At 44.0% G+C, this 9,211-nt stretch overlaps 1 protein-coding gene across 2 annotated transcripts in view; it reads left to right on the top strand.

Annotated features, from left to right (window-relative positions):
* Positions 1–9,211, top strand: part of LOC118335428 (teashirt homolog 1-like) — a 32,639-nt gene that overhangs the window by 14,358 nt on the left and 9,070 nt on the right. The window contains exon 1 of one of the 2 annotated variants that reach the window (XM_035671700.1): positions 4,654–4,706. The exons of the other annotated variant lie outside the window; for it this stretch is intronic. The gene's annotated coding sequence lies outside the window, so the exon portion shown is untranslated. Of the gene's footprint in view, positions 1–4,653; positions 4,707–9,211 lie in introns of those variants that run through there. 2 annotated transcript variants of the gene reach the window in all.

The following is a 9,211-nucleotide window of genomic DNA, read 5'->3' as shown; positions in this document are numbered from 1 at the left end:
CCCCCAGCATTACAGAAGATGGATGTGTCTTTAAAGCAGAGATTGATTGTGGATATCAGAGTTATGGCGCCATTCATCACGGCCGATATTATTCAGACGAGCGGGATTGAACAAGGAGGTGGGACTCCTGAGCCCATGGGTGGGTTCTTGGGGAGGGGGGCAGCATGGAGGAAGTTTAATAGATTGAAGATGAGAGTGTGTGTCACTCTGTGTGTGTGTGAATAAATGTGTGTGCTTATGCTCATGTACTTGCTTGTACCTTTGTAAGTGAGCCTCACTTGGGAATTCTGGCATGTGTTTGCGTCTGAGTGTTTCTCGTCTTTATTCTTGTCAGTGTGTGTGTGTGCATGAGTGTGTAGCTGTCTGCATTGATCTCCAGTGATGTGATCCTCCTTCAGAGTCTGTTCTCATCGGACTCTGATTTACGGCTTCATTAGGATCCTTGCACTACCTCCCCTTCTTTTTGTCTCCCTCCTTTCGCCAGGTCACTCTTGGAAACACACTCACACACACTCACAGACAACACACACTCTGTTGAGATGAAATCTGCAACTAAAGGACTTTTCATCACAACCCTTTTATATAGTTTGTTTCTGTTCTGTTTGTCATCTTTATGAATAATCTCTTATTATTCATCAAGGCTCAGCACCTCATTGTGCCCTGAGAGTTGAAGTGCTGTGGCGGTTTTGGAGGTGCTTCCCTACCCCCAGGCAGCCCCACTTGGCTGAAAAGAGCCCTCATTGTGTGTGTCGTCTTTTATGGCGCTGCCTGAAAGAGAGGGATGCACTCCAGTCGGCATTCAAATGCACGTGGTAAAGCAGCCAGCAGAGCAGGACAAACACCACAGGTTGTAAACGCTTTGAAAGGGAGTGTGTGTATGAGAGTGTATGAGGGTGTGCATGCATGAGGATGTGTAGATGTGAATACGAGCGAGTGTGTGCAGGCTCTTGACTGAAAGGTTTTCACTCTCTTTACCTCCGCTTTTTCTCTCCTGATACAGTTCGCCACTTACTTTACTCCGTTTTTTTCCTGTCTTACCTGTCTTCTGTAGTTGCCTGAAATGACTTTCTTCTTCCTCCACTAAGAAAAGAGCCTCAAAGTTTTTGCTTCTCGTGTTTTTAAAATCCCCACCCCACCCCGCCATTATCAGGAGTCAAGTCATGCAGAAATGTAAAAAATAAGAAGGTAATCACACTTTGTGCTGGTGCTTTTGTCGTCAGTCCGTGATGGAAATGGGTCTAAATATGAGATTAGAACCTGCCGGTGACTGATGCTATTAGGCAGATATGCCATAGACTTTACTATCTCCCATGAAGGATTAGCGCAAATTATACTGGGAGACAGGCTTGATTTCTCCTCTGCCTGGCTGGATGTGGGCATTTGAGGCACTCTAAGTTGACAGCGTCTGTCTCTGCTTAGTTCTCTGAGACAGGTTGTGTGACAGCTGATGCCAGGCGAGGGCTTAAAAAGTGTGTATGTGTGGGTGTCTATTTGTGTGTTGGACCACGTTCGGTCTGTGTGTGCGAGTGTGTCATTTTGTGTGTGTGTGTGAGAGTAGGAGAGTTATAAACTGACAGGCGAGTGTGTTTGAATGTGATTGCGCGTCAATGACGGTTTTTTTTTTTTTTTTCAAAAAACAGGTTCTCTTTGAGTAGGGTGACAATTGGGAAAGGCTAATTTTAAGCTTGGTGGCTTCCTCTTTAATTCTACACACTCTTATCTAGTGTTATTTTAAATAATTAAACTGTCTGTAAGACTGTCCAGGTGAAGCTGTTTTTGTAGCTATGAATAAGTAAGAAAGCTGGTCAGACATCTGACCAGGTGCTGGATTTCAGTGTTTAAATCCATTTGTAGGAAAATGCTGATAAAAACAAAACCTAGATAACAGGACACATACATTTTTCTTCATATCCAAACCCTCACTTTGCTTCAGAAAGCTCCATCATGACAGCAAGCCGATGGCATCCATCCTGCAGTGCGTAATCTCAAATTGTTTGAACTATGATGTTGATATAACTGGAGGAAGGTGGTCGAGCGGTTTGTTCACCTCTCAGGAATGTTGAGAACATGCAAATGCTCCCTGTTTTAGCCCTGCTGTCTCCTCTCGGCCTGCTGATTTAGGAGGGTGACATGTCCTTTAATGTTGGGTAATAAACTGGAGGGGTGGATTTATGGGCTCAAGCCTTGTTTTCCCCCCACTGTCTCTGTCCACTGGCTACTATGACGACAGTACAAGCTCCACCCTCACTGCATTTAAGGTGTTTTTCAAAGCTACAGTAGTAGTAGTAGAACCGTTTGGCAAATGTCACACAGAAATTAGACGGAGAGAAAGTTTCCCAGTGTGCTGGAAATTAGTTTGGATCGAAAATCACATAATTGAGGCCAACTTTAAGCTCTAGTCATTTTGGGTTAAACCTGCCATGAATTAAAGACAAGTTAAACCTCAGAACAGACATCTCCTGTAATTAATTCCTAACCAATGAAGGAGACGAATTTCATTGAGATTTTTATTAATAAATGTAGCTTTCCTTGACATTTCTGTTTGTGCAATGCAACCAAAACAAGGCCTAAATTCAGCAAAGCAACAATTCACTCTCACTCGAAACCAAAGCGAATGATCTTTACTGCACATTTAAAAACATTCCTATCCACTGTGCAGCACATCTTTGATTCAGCTCGTCCTTATTTCTCCCCGTCCTCAGATTTCTGCTCTGTCTTCCCACTCATCATCCTCCTCTCTGCTCTTTCCTCCTCCTTAGTTTGTGAGGTATGATGCATAGCGCTGCTTCGCTATGTCAGCAGGATTGAAACAGGTCAAAGTGTAGAGTGACTCAGATAGGTGTAGCGTCAGACTATATACTGTACAGTGTGTTTCCTAATATTGGATTCTTGTTGGAATTTGGCCAGACGAGGCTGCCCACCTCTTATATGATGTAGTGAAGATTTCTGCCTGACTACAGCAGGTGAATATGAATGTGTTAGTAATGTTTTTATTTCAGGTGGCTGACCAGAAAATGCTCCTCGGTGTGGTGTGGGAGGATTTACTCACCAACCTAAGTGTGTCAATCCTGCAATGAAACCTGCATTCCCTGCCTTGTAGAGCTGCTAAATCTAAAAGAATGTCATTAGTTTGGCTTTCAGGAGACTTCTGGAATTGTATGGTGGTTGAAATGTTGTTTGAAATGTTCTTTCAGAGGCTTTTCTAACCTAACAAGAGTATATTTTATGTAGTAATGAAATGTGATAGGAGTCATATCGGTACCACTATCAGCATGTAAAAGAAAATATATCGGTCTCCTCTACACAGGATGCTCCAAATCAGTCTCATCCTCTGCTCGACACAGTTTGACTGATCAGTCTGAGGCCTAGTTTGCTGCTGCCAGCATGGGACTCTGTGTTCGTTTCTCTATTTATTTCCATGGCCCATGCGTTTTTCCCCATATAAAGACAGTCTATGTCCGACCGTGTCACCGCGTGATGGATTGCATAGTCCTCTTCTCTCAGGAAGAGGAAGGGGGGATGGTGGAAAGAAGGAAGGAAAGAAGGAGGGAAAGAATGAGTGAGAGAGGGAGGAAGCGGAGTGGTGCGGTGCAGCAGTGAAGGACATGGCAGCTTAGCGCTGGCCAAAAAGACTGTGCTGAACACCTGCTCCTGTCTCCAACGCCCCTTCAACCTCCTCATTACCTGTCAATCTATCACAAGGCAGCCAGATCAAATGTCTGCAGCAGCCAGGACTCTCGCAGGGAGGGAGGGTGGGAAGAGGGAGGGGGAGTGAGGAAAGAAAGAAGGGAGCAAGAGGGACAGATTGCATGTCTGGGAGAGCAGAAAATGAAGGGGAAGTAAATGGAGCAGCTGCGTGTGCATATCGAAGATCTGTTGATAATTTGGAGTAAACTTTGTCCAGAGTGCAATTATTTAAAACTTCTGGAGGTAGTTTGTCATGTTGCTAAATTTAGAGTGCATGGAATATAGACTGCATGCCAGTCGGGTTTGACTTTATGCAAATGTGGTTTCCCATCATTAATGGATAGCTAAAAGATAAAAAAGTTAACAAAACAATTGTAAAGGGAAAAAAAAGAAAGAAAATAATGATCTTGTTGTTAAACATCTAAAATTAAAGATTTATTTCTCTGACCACAAATCAATCAAATTTAGTCTGGCAGCAGTCTTGTGTTCAGTATCACAACCCCCGGCTTTACACAGTAGCGTTTAGACCCACCCTACAGAACAGTTTGGGCTTTGATTGGCGCCTCTGTGTAAAAGAGGTGAATCTGTGACCGACAAGCACCTCTGTAGGTAGGCGGGGCCTGTGGTTTCAGGTTACAGCGACAGTGCTGCCAGTGTGTATCTCTGAGTCTGTCTGTCGTATGCTCGACAAAGTCTGCACACTTACACATGTGGGTATATGCAGACGTCTGTTTTTAGGATATTTTAATGCATACATACAGGTTTATCTTGTGTCGAGTGTATGAATTACACCATGTGTGTTGATACACGAGAGTCTGCATTTGTACATAGTGTGTGTGCTTTAAAAGGCTCATGAATTTGAGCTCATCAAGGTGCATTAGTGCACACATGACCAGTCCCAGCCCTCTATTTCTGATCCCTTTCAGTCCCTACTCTCTCTCTCTCTCTTGTTTTCTCAGTCTTTCTCAAGCTCTCTCAACCCTCTCTCTCCTTTAGTGTGTGAGCTGTGGTGATTTACGGTAATTATCCATCGTTGGGTCATCTATCAGGCTGGCCGTTGCTAGGAGATGGAAGCAGCTGCTGCTGGCTGTTGTCTTGTCAGGGACAGTGCATGTGTGTGTGTTTGTACATACTTGTGTATGTTTGCGTGGATTTTGGTGAGGGTGCTTGCATGTGTTTATGCGTGTGTGTGCTTGTGTGTGTTATTATACTCGGCAATGTGCGTATGTGTTTCATGGTGAAGTCGGTCCATCCTGATGGTGGGGATTTAAATGCGCAGGTGGTGCAGAGACAGAATGGAGCAAAGGGAGTCAATGGATGGAGGGAAGGATTTACTAGCGAGGAGAGACTTTGTGGTGAGGGGTGGTCAGAGTTGAAGGAGGCCAGGTGAATTTGATGTGTGTGTGGTTTGGGGGGGGGGGGCAGCTTAAAAGGCACAGGTGTGTGTGATAGGACAGGGGAGCTGTATGATAAATTTATTCAGGCAGATGGAAGTTGGGAAGAGAGTCGCTGCCTTGGAGTAGTATTTACGTGTCTGTTTGAAATTGTAAGGATTGAGTGTGTGTGTATGTGTGGAGGGGTGTAGGGGTGGGGGTGGTCTATTGGCAGGTTATCGTTCCACAGATGGGTGCTGGTTCAGATCCCTGCTGAGGGGCCTATTTCTCTTCATTTTGCCGTTGTAATCCACCGTAACCCATTGTGTTGCAGCCGTGTCAGGTTTCACGATCTATACACGCCATTCATGTTGGAGCAGACGAGAACGCACCCAAATCCTGCTCGCACACACACACACACACACACACACACACACACATTGAAAGGTCACCTGGCAAACATTATAGTCTTAACACTGCGTTAAATAAAGCATATGAGAGGGAGTGCAGAACATTAGACAGAGAGATTGGTGAAAGTGTTTACTGGTGATTCGATAAATCAGCTAAAATAAAATAATTCACTACTGTTTACTACCAAAATTGATAACAATGATAAAAATTCTAACACTACCAAAGAGCTAATTCACAAACTCATTAAAGATACAATTAAAAAATTCACACTTAGACTGTTTAGATTGTGAACAGCCTAAAAAAAGGCTGCAGATAAAACTGTCCAAGTAGTTTCACAGAAGTTTTATTTGCTTAAACTGTCAGCAGATCTGTGAAAGGCAGCTGGATATAAGCCACACGTCCATACGAGCTGCAGTAACTGTAAATACATCCTCCACTCTCGGCTCTCCATACCGGCCTAATTAGCGCCAGTTAGCATTTGTCATTGCGTTTAGGGGTGAAGATTAGGAACACCTCTCAATTAATCTGCAATCAGCCTGTTTGTTAATTAGCTAACCTGTTCTAAGTGGCCTTCAGGGCTCTTGTGTAATTAGCTAAGCTGCTGGGAAGCAGGTCTGTGTGTTGACATTGACCTAAAGCAAGCAATACACACACACACACACAAGCACATATATACTGTATAAGAAGACACACAAATCTGCGGATGTCTCCAGTCATGGTCAAGAGGGACAAGAACCCCTGGTTCCCAATAAATTACATACAAAAACAAACGCACCTTCTGTGCCTTCTGTTTGTTCAGGAAAAACAAATGCTTAAAGACACGTGCAAACACACACGCACACACACACACTTCCTAACATACTTTATTAGTTGTCGCAAGCGTGTCATGCTCATCCAAATATACACATTTACACATCGTCATGCTCGCAGCGATATACTGATTATTCCTCCCTTCACTCTACAGCAAACCTGCATCCCTCAAAAGCATTCTTAGAAAAGGCAGGAGGGGGGAAAAAATACATACTGTACTCCCCGTGCACGTACACTCTTTTGAACATTTCATCCTTTTCAAGTGCAACAACATCCCTACCAAAATGAACAGCTTCTCCATTGCTGTGTCGAAGCATTTTTTTTTCTTGCTCACTTCAAAGCCATTTGTTTACTCTGCTGCCTCCTGACATTGTCTGTGGTAATTAAAGGAGCGCACTGAAATTTATGGTTTAATTATACAGGCCTTGTTATGCAGAGAAGACCAGGATGGGCTGATATGCTCAATAAAAATAAATAAATTCTATACGGGTTTATTGAACCCGCGTTTGCATGGAGAGTGCAATCGTTCCAGCCACTCAGGTGTGTGCGTATGTGTTATTGTGTTTACGTGTTCACATGTATGCATATGTGTGTATGTTTATTTATGTATTGCCTCGCAGGACAGCAGCAGCAGCTCAATGTGGAGTGTGAGTGGGTGAGAATGAAATTGAAAAAAAAGCTAGATGAATTGCAATCGATTGGCGCTGGTTCACTGTATTGATCCCCCAGCATGTTAAAGCCTGCTGTACTCCATGAAGAACACTCAGTCAGTCAGTTGCACCCCCCCTCCCACCATCCACCCCTTCACCAACTAACACACGGTTGGATATACTGTAAATGTCTCCCTGTGTTGTTACTGCATGCATGTGTAAAAAGCGGAGACGATAGTTCTTCCAGTCCCACATTCAGTGTGAGGGTGAGTGTGTGTGTGTGTTTGTGTGTGAGTTGGTTTTGTGCATGCACAGTAATGGAGAGTGATCTTGGCTGTGGCCCACAAGCTGCTTCTCTGAACTGATCTTTGAGTTGGGTATAAATAGCGCTTGCTCTATAAATAAAACAGCAGCACCTTTCACACTCACTCTCTCTCACTTACCCACACACACACACACACACACACACATTCAAACCTGCCCACATGCCTCTTGGAACTTACACCTGCGCGTACACAATCATATGCACAAATACCCCCACATAGACCTCCCATCAATCCATATATCATTCTCTGGAGGTCAAATAGAAGGATGACTGTGGGACATATTGACATATTTACATGAGAGCGTGACCTGTGCCAGCTTAGCACTGGCTACTTGTCTGACCTCTGACCCCACCTCACTATACAAAACAATAATCTAGTCAAATGCCCCATATCAATCCATAGTGCACACATTTTGATATTTAGCTAATACTTTTATTCAAAGAGGCTTGTCAATATCTTCCGCAAAATGCTGATAAAACGGCATTAGCTGATAAAGACAGTGAACATGAACCCGGTTGGAACAGTCTCTCACAGAAAGATTTTCTCACATGTCTGCCTGGGCAGTAGCGCACGAGATATGGACCGAAGTTTTAGAGGGACTGACTAGCTGGCAACCCAACATTGTCATCCTGCTTGCAGGGCAAAACACACTAACAAACCGCTCGCTAAGAGATCAGTGCTTTGACTTTACATAATGCTACTGGCCTACTGTAAATCAACATGACGTGAAGTGTTTGCATGGAGCCACTAGCGCAAACGATCACCGGAAAAGCTGCTGGTTGACTCACTGAATATCTGCCAATAATACAGAATATCACCACTAATCCTGTTTGCACAGCACTTATTCACATTCACACCACTTTCTACGTCAGTCCATTATGTAGCTATGTGTCTGAAGAACAACATGTCCCATCCGCTGCTGTCTGCTGAGCTCAACTCAGGCTAGAAGTGTTTTGAAATGGGGTGGGAGAGGGGGGTGAGAGATAAATTGGTACAGCGAGCTGGAATGCTGCAGCAGTTATTTAAGGCCCTGTAGGTGCTGCCTAGGCCATATGCTCCCATTATTCCGCTTGGGAGGGGCCCATGTGGGCATGTGAGCAAGGCTGGAGAGAGGAGGAGGAGGGAGGGAGAAAAAGAGAAAGAGGGGGTGATGGAGGGGAGTGAAAAGAGAAAGGTAGCTGAGGAATTATTTTAAGGAGAGCCCCCCTATCAAGCGTAGGTGGAATTTTAAGAACGGGATACCGGGAGAAGCCTGAGATGAGATGAGAACGAATTAGCTTCTAAAGTAAATGATCGCCTTCACCCTCAATATCCGGCTCTTTCACCGTCATCTTTGCATAATTCATCTCGTCAAATTTTGAGGTGTGACAGAGTATAATTCACGAACTCCTGAACTTCTCAGTTTGATAGCTTCTCTTAGGTTGGGGTCTCTCAATCATTTTCATATCATGGTGCTGCATTTAATAAGATTCTGCCCAACATGCCTCCTCACAGGCGTTTGTTTTTGTTGCTTGTTGATTTTTCACAACATAAAAAGGGATTTCCGCAATTCAATGCAACTGAAATGTTATGAATATATGACTGTGTGAGTGAGGGTGAAATATGATCAGGATAATATAAAGTAAATTGTGAGATTGTGCCCTCTTCAGACTCTGGAGCCCCAAACTTCATTTTGTCAGCTGTAAGGGGTTGATATTTTCTCCTGCAGATAGCTCAACATTTATCTGTTAAGAAAACAAGGCCCAGATGCAGCTTTGTTTTTAGCTTCATATCTCTCTCTTGTTTCCCCCTCTCTCTCTCTTCTTCTCCCTATCTGTACAGTCTCTTGTCAAACTGAGGCCTGTGTTCCTGATCAGGGCATTGCTCTCATGTTAGCCGCTTCACGGGAAGCACATCCCAGCATTCCCTCTGACACGCCGGCAGCAGCATTACCATAATTGGCTTTTCTACATGA

The sequence above is a fragment of the Morone saxatilis genome, unplaced genomic scaffold (assembly GCF_004916995.1).
Source record: "Morone saxatilis isolate NCDOM2014 unplaced genomic scaffold, NCSU_SB_2.0 Contig24, whole genome shotgun sequence".
Classification (NCBI taxonomy): domain Eukaryota; kingdom Metazoa; phylum Chordata; class Actinopteri; family Moronidae; genus Morone; species Morone saxatilis.
Note: the sequence above shows the minus strand (reverse complement) of the source record. Positions and strands in the feature narration are given on the sequence as shown.